At 36.6% G+C, this 20,928-nt stretch overlaps 1 protein-coding gene and 1 non-coding gene across 2 annotated transcripts in view; one reads left to right on the forward strand and one right to left on the reverse strand.

Moving 5' to 3' along the window:
- Positions 1-20,928, reverse strand: part of LOC137252613 (T-complex protein 1 subunit eta-like) — a 114,469-nt gene that overhangs the window by 47,452 nt on the left and 46,089 nt on the right. The gene's annotated exons all lie outside the window — the stretch shown is intronic.
- On the forward strand, positions 10,454-10,577 carry LOC137238995 (U4atac minor spliceosomal RNA). The gene has a single exon (XR_010949279.1). It is a non-coding gene; the product is annotated as a U4atac minor spliceosomal RNA (small nuclear RNA).

Genomic DNA, 20,928 nt, shown 5'->3' on the forward strand with positions numbered 1-20,928 from the left:
GCACAACCGACACGAGGGCGCATCCGCATGACGCCCGGATTTGTTTTTGTCGAGTTGTTGATAGGCGGAGGTTAGTAAAGCGTCGAGATCTAAATCTGCTCAGCTACAGAATAAAAAAAGTGATCCTTTCTTTACACCATCGTATCACGAATGATAGAATAACTCTAGCCTTATTGACAGTAGTCATAATATGAACAAGTCTACAAAATAGGATGAAAAAAGGAATTGGTATAGCCATGTCCGTCTGTCTGGCACTCATCTCCCATCGCGAAATCGGATGATAACCACGCCCATTTTTTGAATATATAACATTTTAGAAAACTGAAAAAACCTTATTATTTAGTAAATAAAACACCTAGAATGTTGAAACGTGATGTGTGGACTGTATACTGGATATTGAGACTCTTGATGAAAATTTGAAAATTTTTTAAAATGGGCGTGGCACCGCTCACTTGTGATAAAATCAATTTTACAAATATTATTAATCACAAATCAAAAACGGTTAAACCTACATATCATAACAAAATTCGACAGAGAGGTTGCCTATACTATAAGGAGTGCTTCGAAGAAAAATTATAATTATTTTATATGAAAGATTTTTAAAAGGGTCGTGGATGAATAAAATAAGCTGTACCTTTGCGAAAGAGATCTAAACATAAAGGATTTTAACAAAAAGTTGGAAAAAATTAAAATATTTGAAAATGGGCGTGGCACTGCCCCTTTTTTGTCTAAGAAATTTTCTATTATTCGGGAGCCATAGCTCAAAGAAAAATTAACATATCGTAATAAAATTGGGAATATCTATTTTTCTTATAGCAGGAAATATTTCTTGTAAAAATGGAGAGGATCGGTTAAAGACCATGCCCACTTTTATATAAAACATGCTTAAAATTGTCGTACACTATAATAAGCTATATCTTAGCGAAAAATATTTTTGTTTCATTGATATTTCACTTAGCAATTTTTATTGTAAGAGGAGATTGGGAGTTTAGGAGTACTAATTTTCTGCGCAGCAGTTTCAGAAGTGTAGATAAAGTTTAACGCTTAGCCGTCCATATAAAGGTTAAGCGAATGTGTATGTAGATGTAAAAAAACACAGCTAAAGTTCGGTTACACCCGAACTTGGACACCCTTTTTAAAAGGTTTTTTTTAGCTTGACTTGACAGGCCGGCCGCCCGTTGTCAACGAATTTTGTAATTAAAATTTAAATGACTTCGCGATAAGCTACAAGCTTGAAACTTGGAATATAGTTCAGAATCCAAAGACAATGCAATAATAAGAAAAAAAAGAACTCCGATAGGTGGCGCACGGATCGAAATATTTCAAAAAATCGTAGTTGTGGTCCGATTTTTTTCATATTTGGAACACATAATACATACATAAATAGAAAACGGACTGGGAAAAAAATCGCCGCTAGGTAGCGCAAGGATCGAGATATTCAAAAAAAAATCGTATTTGTGGTCCGATTTGGTTCATATTTGGAACAAATACTACATATTGTCCGGTAGAAGTGACCTCAAAATATTTTGGAGTTCGAGGAGTGACAAGCATACGTGGCGCAAAGTCGAGTAAAGTCTTTGGAAGGATTATGTATTGAGGACTAAGATTGTAAAAAATTGTCAGGAAAGAGTCCCTGTAATAATGAGTCCCTATATGAACTAAATAGAATGACAAAGAATAGGCAATTATATAAAGACTAAAAACTTGAAAATAAAATAATTAAAAAAAAAATTTTAGTTAAACGGTTTTATTGAAATTACTTACATTAAGGAATAATAATCTAAAAGCTAAAAAATAATTAGGTAGGTGCTAGGCACTCCTCGTCAATCTAGGGCATTGATCAGACAATTAAATAAAAGCGTTGGACGCGTAAAATTTCTATTGATAGTCATATATAAGACCAACTGAACCTTAATAAGGTTGTGCTACACTTCACATTTTTGGAAATTTCACGCGCCCAACGCTTTTATTTAATTTTCTGATCAACGCCCTAGATTGGGGAGGAGTGTGATGACTAGTACCTAGGACCTACCTAATTATTTTCTAGTTTTTAGATTATTATTACTTAATGTAAGTATTGTTTTCAATAAAACCGTTTAACTTAAACATTTTTTTAAAATTATTTTATTTTGTTTGGCTTCAAGCAGGTGTCACCTTAAGTACGCACTGATGCTTGATGGAGAACATTTATTTTCGAAAAAGTGATTCGCAAATTTAGAAGCTGTGTTCACAAACGTCTGTAATATTTTGTGCATACGTTTGTAAGGCAGTAGGGCTGACTACATTCACGATGGCGGTGTAGTCGCCACATGTGTCATATTATTTTTACTTCATTTCCTTTTTATTTTGTCAATAAAAACTAAAATAGAAGTAAATAACAGATAATAAAAGCTAAAATCAATCTTTTTACATTTTTTAAACATAATTAATATTTTTTTCTAAATTTTTCGCTACTGTTTGCTGTAATTTATATTGGTGGCTGCCGCTTTCAAAGTAATCAAGAAAATAGGTACGGTTGTCGTTAAACTTTGCTTTATTATGGTTGTGGTCTGTAGACGCCGTGTTGAATGTGATCAGCCCTAGTGGTACCATACATTTTGCTTCACAACAGTTGCGTAGCACATATCAGACCGCAGTTAAAATGTTTATTAAATTTTTTCAATTATATTCTACCTTTTTTATTTCTATACTCACTTCGAACGTAAAATAACACATACTTCACATCCCACAGAAAAAATGATGAAATAACAATGCCAATTTCGGGAGACCTAATATAAAACTTTTTTAGACTTAAATTGATTGGGCTACAAAACTGCATACTCAAAAATATTCAGAGATCACCAAATAGAAAGTTCGAAATTTCAGTAAAAATTTCTCGAATATTCGATTTTTTTTCGAAAACGTTTTTTAGTTTGGTTTCAGTTTCAAAATGTCTCCTAAAATATCGAGAACAATAAAAATCAATAGACTAAATTTAAAAAAATTGCCGACGCTATTTTTCTGTTCACTGCTGTATGTATGTATATTATAAGTTACATTTGTATATTAGAGTTCTAAACAAGTTTTTCTCCTTAACAATTTACTTCATGTACTCGTATATGTGTTTATAATGAGCTATTGAAATCTATCGTTTCAAAGACGTTTGGCCAATGCACTCAGAACCGCAATTCCAACAATATTAAAAAACAAGGTCGTTACTGTATTTTCTTAGAGATTAAGATTGCGCTAAAAATTTATTTGAGAAAACGGCGTTTAGTTTTAACACCGAATGTAGCTTAAACAAATTCAGAATTGTGTTGTTGATGATGTCGGCATGAACGCGATTCCGAGCACCATAGTAGTACGCAACCTATCACCATTTTGACGTGTATTAAAGTTCCCAACATTCAGGCGACATCGTACATAGTTGATTTTTTATTGTTTTTGAATTATTTATAATTATAAGAATATATTTATTATTAAATAAATGGTCGAAATAGACTGTGATGTAGTGTTGGGAGGTTGAAAAGGACATAACTACAAGTCACACGCCCAAAATCGTTGAAGCTGGCGGTAAGTTCCTATTAGTGGGCTAAAGTGAAGTGCTGAAAAAATAGCTCGCGATAGGTACCCAGTAAGAGGCGCTTGAAACAGAAAATACCTAACTGAATTACATGTATGTGTTCTCTGAAGCGATTATCATTACGTATTTAAAGTAGTCAGTAAATATTTTTTTTACTACGAGGCGTGACATAAATTAAGAACATTTTCTTTCATTTGTTTCATCAACTATTGAGTGCGTTGGAAATTCTCAACTCGTTTGTGAAATATTCTAAAGACATAGTTTAAAACTTGTATCCCAAATTAAGGGTCCCTCTTAGCAAAAGAAGATAGCTCAACACGCAGCCAATACCTCAGAGCCCAAGTTCACATAAGAAAACGGCCCTAACAACAATTTTGCGCAGACCACAGATGTATACAATTACAACCTTATCAACTTTTTATTTGTATCACAAAGTTGAGAAATAAGACATACCTTAATGTTTATACATAGACGGCATATTTGCATTGAGGGTCAATAAACTTTTCATGGATACTTAAACTGCATTTTGCACAATTTTTTTTTAGCGCCAAACGGCACAAACTAGAAAACGCACAGTAATCGCCTACTTTTAAAACAAGTATTAAAAATATTTATAAAGTTACAGAAGTATGCGTTTTAATAAAATACGACTGACGATTTATAAACTCATCATGATAAAAGACGTATGCAGCGTCGGTTTGTTCGTCGCGTTTCTGGAAGTCTGTTTATCATTAGCAAGATAAGCTAAGCCCTCAAAGCCCTGAGGTTTGCAGCGTTTGTTTACCATGAGATGTGGTTGTCGTAGAACTAGAGACTCACTCTACTCCCAGAACTTGGAAGCAAAGTCCGTGAAGATAATTCTTTTCCTGATGAACCCTACGGCACATTTTAATGATCATGATTTGAGTGCATGTATATGGAATGTTCGGAATAAAGGTACCGATACACCAGACCAGTAGATCATGCAAATGTTCGCATCACCACCAAACAAAATCGCAATAAACAGGGGAAAAGTCTAAAAATAAGAGGAATTTGCGACATTTACAACAATGACCAACAGGGGAGAAGCGCAAGACGCAAGACGGGTTTGGATTGGAAAGAGACTTCGTCGGCAAGCCTTTTCATTCAAGGTTGCGAATGAGCGTCTCAATACGATCTGGTCGGTTGACATACGATCATCGCGCCTCAGCCATGTCATCAAAATTACATTTGGCGACTTTATCGCCTGTGTGGGTAAAAAAGGGATATTTGATCCTAAAGTCCTGATATCAGGCCAAATTCTGACATAGGAAATTCTTATAAAAAATATTTTCGTATCGTCATTCGCGAGACATGAATCTATAATGAACTGTTTTAGAAAAATCAATGGGCACACACTTGGCTTCGAACGCAATGTTTGGCAAATGCGCTTCTCCCAAAAACACTGTGGTCGGTATCTATTACTTGCTTATGTATTCTGAAAACAATTATATGATTCTGACAGGCTTAGCCATGCGTTTGTAAGTATGTACATTAGAGTGACCAAGAATAAAAATCACTCTTGCAAACAAATGCTCCTTTGGACTGAGTGGGCAGTTGAAGAGTAAATTTCTCTTTCGGATAACGAAGATCATACTCTACAAGTCACTTATCGTACCCCTTCTGCTATAAAGTACAGAAGCACGAACCATCATGTGAGGTGGCTCGGGGAGTGTTCGGGAAAAAAACAAATATTCGAAATATTTATGGGCACGTACGAGCTTTATGCAGTTACCAACATAGTTTAGCGATTTAAAACACAGCGGCTAGGCTGGCTAGGTAAAGAATGAAAGATGATGTTCCGGCCAAAAAGGTATTCTTATCGAAACCAACCTGTGGAAGCACAGAAAAAGGGCGGACCCCACTTCGATGGAAGAACCAAGTGGAAAACGATTTAAAATCCCTTAGTGTTACCAATTGGCGCCAGTTAGCCAGTGGCGTCCATAGCCGTTTAAACGGTTAAGCGCCAGTTCAGAAAGTGAGAATTAAAAATAAGGCGTGAGTACCAAGTACTTATGAAGTTCGATGAGTAAACATGCAGGTGTACGTCTAGAAAACTAAAGGTGTTTAAATAGAGAAAACTTTACTAGAAGCAAGTGATTTTTTATCGGTAAAAGCCGATACCAATAACTTATTGTTTTATTATCGACAGCGAAATTATCGTCGAGTAATGAGTTTGTTATCGCCGAGTCATATGCTGCTTATTAGTTTATTTTCTTGTTATGTAGGGGTTACAAATGCGTCATCGATTTTATATTGAAGTTTTAACGATGTCTGCTTCACAACAAACCGACGAGTCGTCAATAATACATAGACATTTTTTCGGTAAATTTTCAATAACATTTTTGATATAAATCGATAACTTTTTCATATAGTCAATAACTTTTCGATAGCGAATCGATTAATGTTTGATAACATATCGACAACACATCGATAAATAATGGATAACTTTTCGACCGAATTGACATTTAAGGTTTTGCAAGTACATTTTTCGATTCCTTTCAATAAATTTATAAATTTCGTTTTTGATTTTTGCTAGCCACTCTAATTTAAAAAAATAAATAATTTACATACACAAATAATGAATCGGCGTGCATAGAATGCAAACTATCAGAAACAAAGTAGGTATATAAATGTTAAGTAGAAGCCGCACTGAAGTTTCTTACGAAATGAAAAGAATAAATTCAACTGAATCAAATTCGTTTGTTCATATGTCAGTTACTCAAGTCACGTTGCCCGTTTGCCTGAGCTATTCTATCCACCTATCCTGTGTGCGGAGCTACCACATTTGTTTGGTTACTTTTGTAGCTCTTTGCATACTTTTGTTCCTATAGCATTTCGTCCTATCATTACGACGACTTCCTTCTTCATATTCGTATACCTGAAAGTGTCAAGTTGACAATAATTTCTAGTCACGTTGCATGCATTCGCACAAGTATTCATAGCAAAAATACACTCAGAGAAAAAATCGTTCTAAAATGAACGAAACATTTTAAAATTAAGAGCATTCGTTGACAAAAGTCTGTTATGTACGTTTTTTCTTAACTCATGACCGATGGTCTTGGTTTAAGAACAGTTTTTACAAGCGGCGGTCACCGTGGTGTGATGGTAGCGTGCTCCGCCTACCACACCGTATGCCTTGGATTCAAACCCCGGGCAAAGCAACATCAAAATTTTAGAAATAAGGTTTTTCAATTAGATGAAAATTTTTCTAAGCGCGGTCGCCCCTCGGCAGTGTCTGGCAAGCGCTCCGGGTGTATTTCTGCCATGAAAAGCTCTCAGTGAAAACTTATCTGCCTTGCAGATGCCGTTCGGAGTCGGCATAAAACATGTAGGTCCCGTCCGGCCAATTTGTAGGGAAAATCAAGAGGAGCACGACGCAAATTGGAAGAGAAGCTCGGCCTTAGATCTCTTCGGAGGTTATCGCGCCTTACATTTATTTATTTTATTTATTTTTTACAAGCTCACCGTCCGTATTATATGACAAGTTTGGTATTGATGTGTGAACCTTCTGTGCTCATTTCAAGCACTACTTGGGCTTGACTTAAGATTTTTCGTTCTCATGCTTCGAGAACGATTTGTGGCCGATTTAACAGTTTTCGGTGGAAAAAATGCATAATATGATTTTTTTCATATATATCTCTTATTGTGAAATACTTATTTGAAGATCTGAATAAATACTTAAAACATTTCATAACAAGTTTGAGAATTACCTGTGCATACATATGTGGATGGAACTGAACGAAAAATAAAAGTTAAAAAAAAATAGAACATAAAAAAATTAAAAAAGAAAACTTCAGAGTTTGACAGTGATCGAACTGGTGCCACGAGATCGCAACATCATAACCGCTGGGCCACTACAGCTGCTTGATAGTGTGTGCCAAATGTTCTATTTATCATTGTAGTGCACACGAATTGTAATGTTTCTTTTTTCTTGAACTTAAACATTGTACCTAATTTAAGAACATCGTTCTCATTAATATAATATTTGTTCATATTTTAAGACCCACTGTTCTCTTTTCAAGATAATGGTGTCAGTTCATGAACAAGGTTGTTGTTTTAAGAACAGGTTTTCAAGAACAAAAAAGTAAAAACAGGTGCTGGCTTTTAAAAAAAAAGAACGGCATTTTTCTCTGAGTGTACAGGGTAAAACGTTGAATAACAACTCCCACGTTTATTTGCATTTTATGAAAATCGTTTTTCTCTCTAGGTAAGCTTAACGTTTTATACAAACAATCAACTTCTCAAAGTCGAATAAGTGGTATTGAATATCAATAGCCGTGTTTTTTAACACGCGCGTATACGTTTCGTTTGCGCGTGTTAAAAAACGCCTATCTTCGCTTAGATAATGCTTAGGAGACCCATCTAGCGGCTGTGGTAAAACAACTAGCTACAGCAACAGGGTGTAGCGAAAAGCGGAGACGCAACGCTCTGATGGCCATAGGGTATAACATATAGCTGAATCAGTTGCGATGAATTGTGGACACACATATAATACATAGAATTAGTGTACAGGGTGAAACAAAGACACATATTTCAGTTACATCTGAGTATAATGCGTATTGAAATTTAGTAGGACAAAATTTATGCGCAGCAATTTCAGAGGTGTATTTATAGTTTGTCTCTTAGCAGTCAATATAAAGTTTAAGCGTAAACGGATATACGCGTGTTAAAAAACACGGCTAATATTGCAGAAATTTTATTCCTTTTCAAATCAAATTTAAATTATTGAGCGTTCTATTGTTTTCCCTTTACAGTGAATAGTGACAGACGATTCAAACGATTTTTCGAACTTTTGTTTGAATTTTTCTTCTAAAAAAAGAGTTTTAGTGAGAATGCCAAATCAAGGCTAACACGATTTTACAATTTATTGCACATAGTAAAATATAAAAATAGGAAAAGCCTTCCTTTGCTCTTCGTCAGTAAAATATTACCGAAATGGTTTTGAAATAGTTCCGAAAACAATCTCAAAATCATTCCGCGATAGTATCTACCAAAATATTTCGAAAACAATCTAGAAATTATTTCGAGAACAATCAAAAACAATCCCAAAAACAATCCCAGAACGATCCGAAACAGTCCTAGAATAATCTCGAAAAAAATAGGGAAGTTAACCGGTTATAATTCCGAATTGGTAACGAATTAGTCCAAAAATGACTACGATATTTTTCCGAAAACAACGTGGAAACTGCTCAGAAAGTTTTCATTCTAAAATAATTTCGAAAGAGATAGCGCAGTTACCCAATTATAATACCCAATTGATCAAAAAAGTATCGAAATGATTGCGATATTTTTCCGAAAACAACATAGAAACTACTCCGAAACAGTATCGAAAATATCACGATCACAATCCCGAAATAGTCGTGAAAAAAAATCTGGAGAAGCCCCGTAAAGTTTTCAAAATAATCACTAAATGGTCACAAGTTATACTAAAAATAATTTCGAAAAAGATAGATCAGCTACCCGGTTAAAAACCCGAAAATGTCTCGAAATGATAGCGATATTATCTCGAAAACAATCTGGAAACTGATCCGCAACAGTCCCGAAAAGATTTTTAACATAATTCCAAAATCGTCCTGTAAAAATCTTGCAACAGCACCGAAAGGTTTCGAAAAAAAAAATCAAGAAAGGGCCTAAATATTTCCGAAATTATCCCCCAAAAAATCATCCCAAAATAATTGCGAGGTCATGTTATGATTACATAAAACAATTCGAAAAATTATCCCGATTTAATCTAAAAATGAATCCAAAATAGCCCAGCATTGATCCAGATAAATCACAAAAATTATTCGAAAGCAACGCGGAGCAATACCCGAAACGATACGCAGATATTATCGAAATAGTCCGGATCTATCCCGAAAACTACCTATTTTTTGAAAATTATTTAGATCAAAATCTATATGAAGCGAAAGTTAAGAACTCGAGTTTTTTTGATTTTCTGTATGGTCCTTCCTTAGAAGGTTAGGTTGAACTAGACGGTCAATAAAGACCTTACACAGAGTGTATGCACAAATAACCTACCCAGATTGCGCATTCACGAGTTCAAAATTGCTTCGTTCTGCGTATCTACGTCACAGTTGCCTACTTAAGCGAATGAAAGAGAGAAAAAACAAGAGCTAAAGGAAAATGACGTAATAATTGTCCATAAAAAACAGCTGAACTAATGCTTACATGCGCAATGCGCCACCTTCTATATTTCCATCATGGAGTGTATAGGTGTTTGACGAATAAAAGGAAGAACCTCAATTAGGTCCCGGTACTTATGTTATAGAATAACTCCGTCCTTTTGGAAAATACAAGAAGTTTTCTAGGCTAGCTCGACCGCTCTCTCGAGATCTGCCATTTGCTTTGACTTACAAAAAAGTTACACGGTTTGTATTTCGAGATGAAAAATTTCGGGGGCCAAATTGCAACCAATTTTTTTAGCCATACATATACATATGTAAGAAAGAGGCACATGAATATGCCAAAGAAAACTTTTATTCATTGTTATTTTATTATTGTTATTTACATTTTGTATTAAATTTAACACTACGTTTATATTTATATAAGTCTATCAAACCTACCATTTTCCCAAAGATCAGTTTACATTTTATGCCAAACATCAGGTAATTTGCTTAAAAAAATACTGCAAAAAATCCATTCGAGTGAATATACTCGTACTCGTGCAAACAAAACACACCCTTCAATTCAAGTAAATTCAAGCAGAAAAACTAGTTTTACTTTGGTACAAAAAATCTGCAAATATTTCAAACTGATCATCGCTTGCCTTTTTCACACAAATAATATTTTTCTTAGCCTCACGCTAGCGTCGCCAATTCTCAAATAATTTATAACAGCACAAGTATAAGCACTCGTTTGCTTTCACAATCGGCCTTCCTTGTCGTGGGGAGCATAATATCCAATGAACGTTTAGTGAGGGTATTTATGCTGACACCATTACAAATATATTCCCCCGTTCGACGACTAGTTTCGTTCGTTCGGAATTTTTGGAAAGCCCTCTTACTTTATAGAGGGTTTCAATGAATAAATTGCACTTATAAAATTAATCAAAATAATGTATGTATGTGTATACATATACATATGTATGTATATTTCTACATATGTATGTCCGCATGTGTATAATTGTACGTTATTTGCTTGATGAAAGCACGAGGTTTTTGTTACTCAAAGCAAAATACAAAACAAAGCATTGAAGCTGAAATGGAAAGTATGTGCGTGCAGTTGTATGTTTTGAACGTGTTTTTATACTCAGCTGAGCAGAGCTCACAGAGTATATTAACTTTGATTGCATAACGGTTGGTTGTACAGGTATAAAGGAATCGAGATAGATATAGACTTCAATATATCAAAATCATCAGTATCGAAAAAAATTTGATTGAGCCATGTCCGTCCGTCCGTCCGTTAACACGATAACTTGAGTAAATTTTGAGGTATCTTGATGAAATTTGGTATGTAGGTTCCTGGGCACTCATCTCAGATCGCTATTTAAAATGACCGAAATCGGACTATAACCACGCCCACTTTTTCGATATCGAAAAATCCAAAAAATGCGATAATTCATTACCAAAGACGGATAAAGCGATGAAACTTGGTAGGTGGGTTGACCCTTATGACGTAGAATAGAAAATTAGTAAAGTTTTGGACAATGGGCGTGGCACCGCCCACTTTTGAAAGAAGGTAATTTGAAAGTTTTGCAAGCCGTAATTTGGCAGTCGTTGAAGATATCATGATGAAATTTGGCAAGAGCGTTACTCTTATTACTATATGTGTGCTAAATAAAAATTAGCAAAATCGGATGACCAACACACCCACTTTAAAAAAAAAAAAATTTTATTCAAATTTTAACAAAAAATTTAATACCTCATCAGTATATAAGTAAATTATGTTAACATTCAACTCCAGTAAGGATATGGTGGAGCAAAATACAAAAATAAAAAAAAATTTCAAAATGGGCGTCGCTCCGCCCTTTTTCATTTAATTTGTCTAGAATACGTTTAATGACATAATTCGAACAAAAATTAACCAATCCTTGTGAAATTTGGTAGGAGCATAGATTCGATAATTGTTTCCTGTGAAAATGGGCGAAATCGGTTGAAGCCACGCCCAGTTTTTATACACAGTGGACCTTCTGACCTTGCGCTCGGCCCTTAACACGATAACTTGAGCAAAAATCGATATACATATATTAACTGAACTTAGTTCACGTACTTATCTGAACTCACTTTATCTTGGCATAAAAAATGGCCGAAATCCGACTATGACCACGCCCACTTTTTCGATATCGAAAATTACGAAAAATGAAAAAAAAACATAATTCTATGCCAAATATGAAAAAAGGGATGAAACATGGTAATTGAATTGGTTTATTTACGCAAAATATAACTTTACAAAAAACTTTGTAAAATGGGTGTGGTACCTCCCCTATCTATTAAGTAGAATAAAATGAAAAAGGTTTGCAAGGCTAAATCAAAAGCCCTTGGAATCTTGACAGGAATACTGTTCGTGGTATTACATATATAAATAAATTAGTGGTACACAAAAGATAATGTTCTGGGTCACCCTGGACCACATTTTGGTCGATATCTCGAAAACGCCTTCACATGTACAACTAAGGGTCACTCCCTTTTAAACCCCTCATTAATACATTTAATTTGATACCCATATCGTACAAACACATTCTAGAGTCACCCCTGATCCACTTTTATGCCGATATCTCGAAAAGGCGTCCACCTATGGAACTAAGGCCCACTACCTTTTAAAATACTCATTAAAGCATTTCATTTGATTACCATATCGTAAAAGCACATTCTAGAGTCACCCCCGTTCCACCTTTATGGCGATATCCCGAAATGGCGTCCACCTATAGAACTATGGCCCACTCCCTTTTAAAATACTCTTTAATACCTTCCATTTGATACCAATGTCATACAAACACATTCCAGGGGTACCCTAGGTTAATTTTCCTACATGGTTATCTTTCCTTATTTTGTCTCCAAAGCTCTCAGCTGAGTATGTAATGTTCGGTTAAACCCGAACTTAGCCTTCCTTACTTGTTCCATTTATAATTTTTTTCATTTTTATGCTCAGCTGTGCTTGCGTAACTCGTGTGTAATGGTTTTTAAAAGAATTAAGAGCAGAAACATGTTTTCATACACGAAATTTCGAAAATCCGTTCCGAAAAATATTTCGTCCGTCCGTCTAGAAAATTCAGATGTCTTCACCAAATTAGGTTGTATACGGGTTTGATCATACCCAGAATAGATTGCTTTGAAAATGGGCAAAATGGTAATACAATCACGTCTAAAATTTCGAAAAATGGTTCAATTCAAAAACGTATAGGTACTGATCAAATGATGAGACTTTCGTTATGGATGGATCCTGTAATAAAGTTCAAAATAGTGAATTTTTTGAACAATGAGCGAAACAGGACGGACTACAACCACACCTCATTATTCGATATCGAAAAAAATTTATTTGTATAATTTATAAACGCAACTAATAAACTGATTAAACTTGGGTAAAGGGTATATCCTGCGACCCAGCTGAAAATTTAGTAAAATTTAGAAACATTTTGGTAAATAAGCGTTTGAAGAAAGTAGCTTGGTACTGAAAATTTGCAAAATCGAATTACAACCACACCCACTATTTCAGTATCAAAAAAAGTATATAATTCATTATAGGTCTATCCTGCGACTTAGCTACAAATTTGGTAAAATTTTGAAAAATGGGCGAAAACGAACTACAACCACTTGGGTATGTGGTAGATCCTATGACTGCTGCAAATTTGGTAAAAGTTTCCAAAATGGTGTTACGTGGCTGACTGTTTGGGTGGTGAGGAGCGGCGGCAAGCAGGTATGCTTGCGGGCCCAGGCTAGCTCGTCGTTTTGGGCGGGGTATTGCACCACCTCGATGACGTGTTCCTCTTTGTCTGTCCGGCCTAACCCCAGTACCGCGAAGGACGGGAATTGGGTCTTCACGCGCTCCAACATATCATCTTGCTCCGGCGATAAAACGTGCTGCACAGCGTCAAAAGACAAGTCACCCTCGGCGGGCACGAGCTCCGCCACACTGGCACCATTCACACTACCACTCACACCCTTACTCACAACACTCATACGGAATGCCTGCCAAAAGTCTATACCTAAATAAACTTGTTGTTGTAGACCTGGCACTATCAAAAATTCTAATTCTTCCATCGAATTATCCCACACAACCGGCAACTTTATTACTCCTACTACGGCGGTTTCCTCCCCGTTCGCGGTTCGGATATTTTGGCCCCTGATTGGCACAATCGAGGCTTCCTTTCCCCGAAGGAGTGCAGCTAAGTCTTTGCCTAAGCAGCTGGCACTCGCCCCTGAGTCCAAGAGAGCCAGGACCTCGTGACCTCCTATATTTGTTTTGGCGAAAAACCTATTATCTCCTTTCACTGTAACAATTGTTGAAACTATTTTATTCCTCAACCTTTTAAAATATTTCCTCTTTTCCCTCATTTTCTCTATCTTCGTAAAATTTCTGTTTTTCCTACTTGCATTTATTGTATCACAAAATATTCTCTTTCTCGCTTCTTCGTACTCTAGCTTTCTTTGGTGTAAACTCTTAATCTCCTTCTTTTCCGGTGTTATTCTTGGTTGATTCACTTCTTCCCTGTTTTCCGTATCCCTTCTCCTCAAAATTTTTACTTGAGTGTTTCCGGGTTGCCTGTCTCCTGGCTGGAGTCTCCGGTCAACTCCGCCAGCCTCGGGTTACCCTGCTTGGGCTTAAATTTCCTATCAAAGGCTTCGACTTTTGTTGCCTCTCCTAACCTTGACTGCTCAAAATCGATCTCGTTAACTACCCTAGTCCTACTCTTATTCTCTTTAATAAGTTTTTCGGCTCTCTTGCATTCCGACTTCAGCTCCGTCAACGAGTCCATTTTTATGGCGAAGGTCAAGTTGGCCAGGTACGGTTTGAGGTTGCCCCTGATGATGCCAACCAACTCCCTCTCAGGGATCCCCTTCCGCAAACGGAATGTCATTTTGTGGACTTCGGCATAAAAGTCATCAAAAGCTTCCGCGGGCAGCTGTTTCCTTTCCATGATTTCACGGATGATTTCATAGTCGGACTCGGCAGTCTTGAAGTGGCTCAGCAGCTCGGACTTTAGCTCAAAGTAGCCAAAGTTCGGCTCCTCCGCATGGTCTTCAAGGACCTGCCAATACCACTTCAAGGCACCGCCGGAAACCAGACAATGAAAGTCCGTGAAAAGCTGGAAGAAGGAAATATTATGCTGCTCGCGCATCCTTTCCACCCGAAAGATGAAGCTTTCGACACTTATACCTTTACTTGTTCCATCGAATTTGATGTGCCATTTTTCCAAATCTAACTTTTTCCACCTTGGATGGTCACTACCATCTCGCTCAGTAATCCGACTGCCACTCGGAATACCGTTGCGGGTAGCAGGCTCCCCCCTACGGTTCTGAGGCTCGGGCGTGTATGCCACAGCGGACCGATGTCCCACCGCGTGACTGGATGCCTCCATCTCTGCCACGCGACCACCAAGATGATCGACGTTGGCCTTGATGCTTCGCACTTCACCCGCCATTTGCACCACCAAATCTTGTTGTTGCGCCATCATCGCCATCATGCGGCTCAGCTGTTCAACATTGGTTGCATGCTCATTAGCGTCGGTGCGAGGAGCATTCATGCCGCCGTTAACCATTGCTGGTGCGCTTCGCAATGTAACATCGCCCCCTTGTGCACCCACGTTGTCGCTATCGGACATTTGGCACACCAAATCGATCTTCTGGGAAAAATTTAAGCTATTTTCCGAGTCGTTGAACGACACCCCGTTCGCGAAAGAGAGCCTAATCGGGCGTTCAGGGCCAAACGAACCGAAAATCCGCGAAGCGCACCTGTTGAAATAATCCGTAGGCACAAAGTCTATGGGCCTCGGAATCCCTGTGTCAATTTGCGTGAAAAGTGAACCAGCAATCTGGTTTTCAAGAGCCCTGGCACGACTCCTTGTAACACGCCTATTGGAATCTAAAATTCCCAATCCCCCAAAAGATCTTTCCTCCGTATATTTTTCCCGGCCTTGGTCAGACATTCACTGTCTGCAGCGGCAAAAACTTTTAATCCAAAAACCCAAAAAAAACGCAGGAACAATCGAATAAATATATATAATACCTCCAAGGAATCGATATCCCGACCGCAACCTAAATGGAAAAACAAAAAGACAAACAAATTATGCGAAAAAGAAAAAAAAAAAAATTGAGATGCAAGGAAAATGTTTCGATAAAAACAATCTGTTTGTATTTGCAGATCCAATAAATAATAAAAAAAGTAAATACTATAAGATAATAGGTCCAAATTCCCTTAAACCCAAAAAAAAATATATAAATGAAGGATATTAAATAGCAGATATAAAAATTACAATATATATATGTACATTAAAATTCAATTCAATTATTAAGTAATAGGTTTGTCTGTATGTATATATGTGTATGTAATTCAAGTGATGGTGTATATGCAACAGAAAAAAAGGATTAAATTTTATGCCTTAAATGGCTAGTAAGATGTCTTATAAATATTGACCCCAAACCAATAAAAAAAAAATAACAGGGGGGGTATATAAAAAAAAAATAGTCAAATTCGAGTTAGTAACAAATTATAAGAAAAAATATAAATAGGGAAAATGCTCCAGAATCCAAAAAAAAAAAAAAAAAAAACACACGAAAGTACTAGTTACGCTAACTATTCTTCGAACCCGGACAACAATTAAAATATTAAAATTAAATAAAAATAGCAAAGTTTGATAGTATTCAGGCACTTTGTTAGTGGTTGTATTTGTAGTGGATTACCCAAACCCAAAAACTTTAAAGCACAATTTCAAAAAAAAAAAATGGTTGGAAACAATCCTAATACGAAAATAATCCGTAAAAATATAAAAAAACACAAAAATAGTTTATAACTTCGAAACTTCGAAAATATTTAATTTTGAATTCGAAATAAAAAGTTAACAAATGAAATTTAATGTATTGGTATTGGTGTCCGTGGTGCTGCCTTGGCGAAGGTTCGGCGAAAGTGGTTAGTCCGTCTCTATTTATTTGAAGTCTGGTCAATCGTACTGTCCGTGGAAGTGTGGCACTTCACGTTCAAGAACTTGTTCCTAAGCGTGGCTGCCACACCTCCTACTCCTAAATATCGTGGCGACGACTGTAAACCTCACTTACCGGCAGTGCTGGACTCCCGGTAAGGTAGCTTGAACAGCTCGCCACGATCTCCTACCTAAGTCCGTCTTTAGCTAAGTGTCATACCAGTTACCACTTTGTCGAGCTGTTAAAGTTCAACAAAGGAACCCTGACATGGACACTCAGCTAATCCCTATCATCTGGTCATGATGACACTTGTCGATCAGGTGAACCCAACCGGCGTTGCCATCATGACTGTCCCTGTCCTGTCAAAAGACGGAAATAAGGATTGGGTTTGGAAGGGTAAAAGAAAAAAAAATGGAAAATCTAAGAAAGGAAAGGTTGAAAAAAATTAAGAATTTCAAAAATGCCAAATAGGAAATAATTAATTAAAGTAAAAATGGGAAATTTAAAACAAGAGATCATTAATTAACGTGTAAATGAAAAATTGGTCGAGCTATTAACGTTCGTAATACCAAAGCTAAAACCTGATAGAAACTTTTGGAAACGAAAAAAAAATGTAAGCGGAACTTGAAGGATTAATCGGGATCGAGAAAAAAAAAAACTGCAAAACAAAATACAAATTTAAAATTGATAAAAAGGGGAATGGAAGAGTGAAAAAGGTGATCGGGCTATTTCGTTGGGCGCCATTGTCTTATTTTGTTTCATTTTAATTGAATTTGTAATTTTAGGATTTAGAATTAGCTCCTGGTAATAATATGGCGCTAGGGTGGCCCTAAAAGTTTAATTTTTTTATTTGAGTTCAGACACTTTGTCTATTAGCCATAAGTATCTTGTATTGTATGGAATTTGAAATTTATCTACTTCTTCCTGCATTCCCATGAATTTGTACTGTTAGCTAGTAATAAGTTTCAGTATTATATTTGAGCATTTTTTGTTTACTTTGAGTAAATAGAAGCTTTAAAAATTGATACTAGTTAAGCCTTTTGGAATTCTTGGCAAATTATTTTGTAGTAAATTTTGATTTTAAAGTTTTGTTGAAATTATTGAACTGGTAGTAGGGTATTAGTTGGTAATTTGGAAACGAAAAATTTTGTAAATAAATCATAAGAATTATGTTTGGATGAAATTTTAATATTTTCAATAATGCAGGGCTAAGTCGAATTTAGGTGTTGGTGCTGCGCTTGTGCGTGGCAAGGTAAGGTGAAGGTGAGTGGTAGAGAAAAATGACCAATTGACAGACGGACAGACTAGTGTCAGGCTTGGGGGCACTGTAAGTAGATAGGAGTCAGCACAGTGCCCACGGTGCGGTGCAAGTTGCACTGCAGAGGGAGGGTAGACTCCACCTGACAGGACAGGCCTTCATCTTTACCCCTTTTAACTCTACAACTTTGCCCCTCACGTCTATTTCTATCTGTTTCAGCTTTTCTTTCCAACACATATGCAGGTATGAACCCTTCTTGTTCATGTGGCTGCGGGTGAGGTCGGTGGTGCAATACCCCGCCCAAAACGACGAGCTAGCCTGGGCCCGCAAGCATACCTGCTTGCCGCCGCTCCTCACCACCCAAACAGTCAGCCACGTAACAATAGGCGAAATCGAACTAGATACAGGCATACCCACTATTTCGTTATCGAAAAATGAAAAAAATTTTATAATTCATGGGTTTATTCTTTGACACAAACTCTCTAGCTAACTCTCTATACCAGGCGACTGGTATCGGAAATGGGCAAAATCGTCTGATATTGATAAAGCGACGAAACTTCGCTAATGCATAGCACCTGTAGTTTTGGAAAATTAGTTTGAGCACAGAAGAGATTGGTATTGATAATAAGCAACACTGGACTAGAACCGCGACTACCTTTTCGATATCGAAAGTTTCGAAGAAATGAAAAAATTGTACAACTCTTTAAACACTGATGAAACTTGGCTAATGATTGATCCTGTTACATTTAAGAGAAGACAATTTTTAACTTTCAGAAGCTATAGATAGGAGACCATGGGGAAATTAGTTAAACTGGTTACCTTCACATTCTTATTTTTTAAGCACTCTCTTGAAGTGGAATCATAAGAGAATCTGCTATAACGCAGCAAACACGAAAATAGCAGGGGCAAAACTTAATACATATATATAAATTTGGTGTCACGTTGTTTGTCCTAAACTATTTTACCGATTTTAATCAAATTTGCACACCGTGTTCAGTATTGACGCTAAAGCATCGTTCATTCTTAATCTATACACGCTGTAGCAACTCCCACAGGCTAATTTTAAGAGGGAACCAAAAAGCTTGGAACACAGTTCGTTAGTGAATCGATGACAGATTATCCAGTTGCAACTTGATAATATTAACTGTTTATTTGCTTGCTTTATTTAGGATAGGGACGGGTAAAAGAAATTTAACAATTTTGTTCTGTAGCTGCACGAAATACGCTGTGAGGCACTGTACATCGGTAACACCAGCTACAACGACGAGTTCAAGGGGTTGTGTAGCGCAATCCTCTCACGGGGTTGCCAGCGCAATATATATTTTCTCCAACCCAGTTGTCAACCTCACCTACCCGCGGCGAATCCTGTTTCATTAACAGACGAGGTTCTGGCGACCCCAAGCACCTCATGGAACTAGGGGATGGGGAGGGAGGGATGACCTGAAGGTTTAATGTGGTCATATAAATCGTTCCCGAGATGGTCGGGCTAGTACCTTAATGGTGCTTTGTTACCGGAGCGTATATCCGGCAAAGGACCATCAACATCGATAACACTCCCCAACGCCTTCGGGGAGTTTCTTTATTGTCAATACAACAACAACAGCAACACGTGTTTATTCCGTTCTTCGGTTACTAAGCAATGCGCAGCTGTAACCACAGAGTTCATATTGACTAAGGAACTAACGTAAATATAGTCGCCTTCATTAAATATTGCTACCGAATATGGGCTTCCTCTATTCTTATATTTCGGTAATTTGCAACGTTAAATCTTGCATTCGTATGTGTCAAAAAGCAGCTAAGCAGGACAAACAGCAGCGCGAAATAATTGCGTGGATTCATTTTAGTTTAAAACTTTTTCTACCACTTTTTTAAGTATAAAGTACACCGGGATTAATTTTGTGGGCGCTATTTACACCTAATTGAGTCGTGTAAATAAAAAATAAGGTTTCAGGAATTTGAAAAAACAAAAATACATCTAAATTTAAGCCTTGCACGCAGAGTATATTAGCTTTGGCGACATAACGGTTCATTGTACCGGCATAAACGAATCGAGATAAATATAGACTTCCATATATCATTCAAACTGCTCGGGATGAAAAACGGAACTGATTTAGCCATGTCCGTCCATCCGTCCGTGCGCTGTCGGTGCACACGATAACTTGAGCAAATATTGAGAATAAAATATTGAAATTTGGTATATGGGTTCCATGGCGCTCATCTCCCACGGCTATTAAAAATTAGGGAAACTGGATGGTAACCACGCCCATTTTTTGCATATATAACATTTTGGAAAACACAGAAAACCTGATTATTTAGTAAATAATTCATCTAGAATGCTGAAATTTGACAGGTGGACAGACTCTTGATAAAAATGTAAAAAAAATTTTTTTTAATGGGCGTGGCACCGCCCACTTGTGATAAAATCAATTTTACAAATATTATCAATCATAAATCAAAACTCGTTAAACCTATCGTAACAAAATTCGGCAGAGGTTCCTTTACTATAAGGAATGATTTGAAGAAAAATTAACGAAATCGGTTAAAGACCACGCCCACTTTTATATAGAAGATTTTTAAAATGGTCGTGGACGAATAAAATAAGCTATATCTTTGCAAAAAGAGCTTTATGTCAATGGTGTTTCATTTCCCAAGTGGAATTATAACAGAAAAAGGAAAAAATTTTAATTTTTGACCAAACAATTTTATATGTTTCGGGAGCCATATCTCAAAGAAAAATTAATGGATCGTAATAAGATTGGGTACACACACACACAAGCATTAAAAAAAACATTTTTAGAGTGTGATATCTTATCCGTCAACTGCCTGACAGTATGTTCAATATGGCGGCGCATAGGGCAGGCTATCTTCAGCGAGTGATAGAAGGAGATACAGAATGAGACAACGATAGTCAATTAAAATTCAAGTGATCCATTATATTTGTAATTTTGATGCCTATGCAGAATCACACTTGTTTTATCCACAATAGCTTTACATGTTTTTTGTTTATTTAATTA

The sequence above is a fragment of the Eurosta solidaginis genome, chromosome 1 (assembly GCF_040869045.1).
Source record: "Eurosta solidaginis isolate ZX-2024a chromosome 1, ASM4086904v1, whole genome shotgun sequence".
NCBI lineage: Eukaryota > Metazoa > Arthropoda > Insecta > Diptera > Tephritidae > Eurosta > Eurosta solidaginis.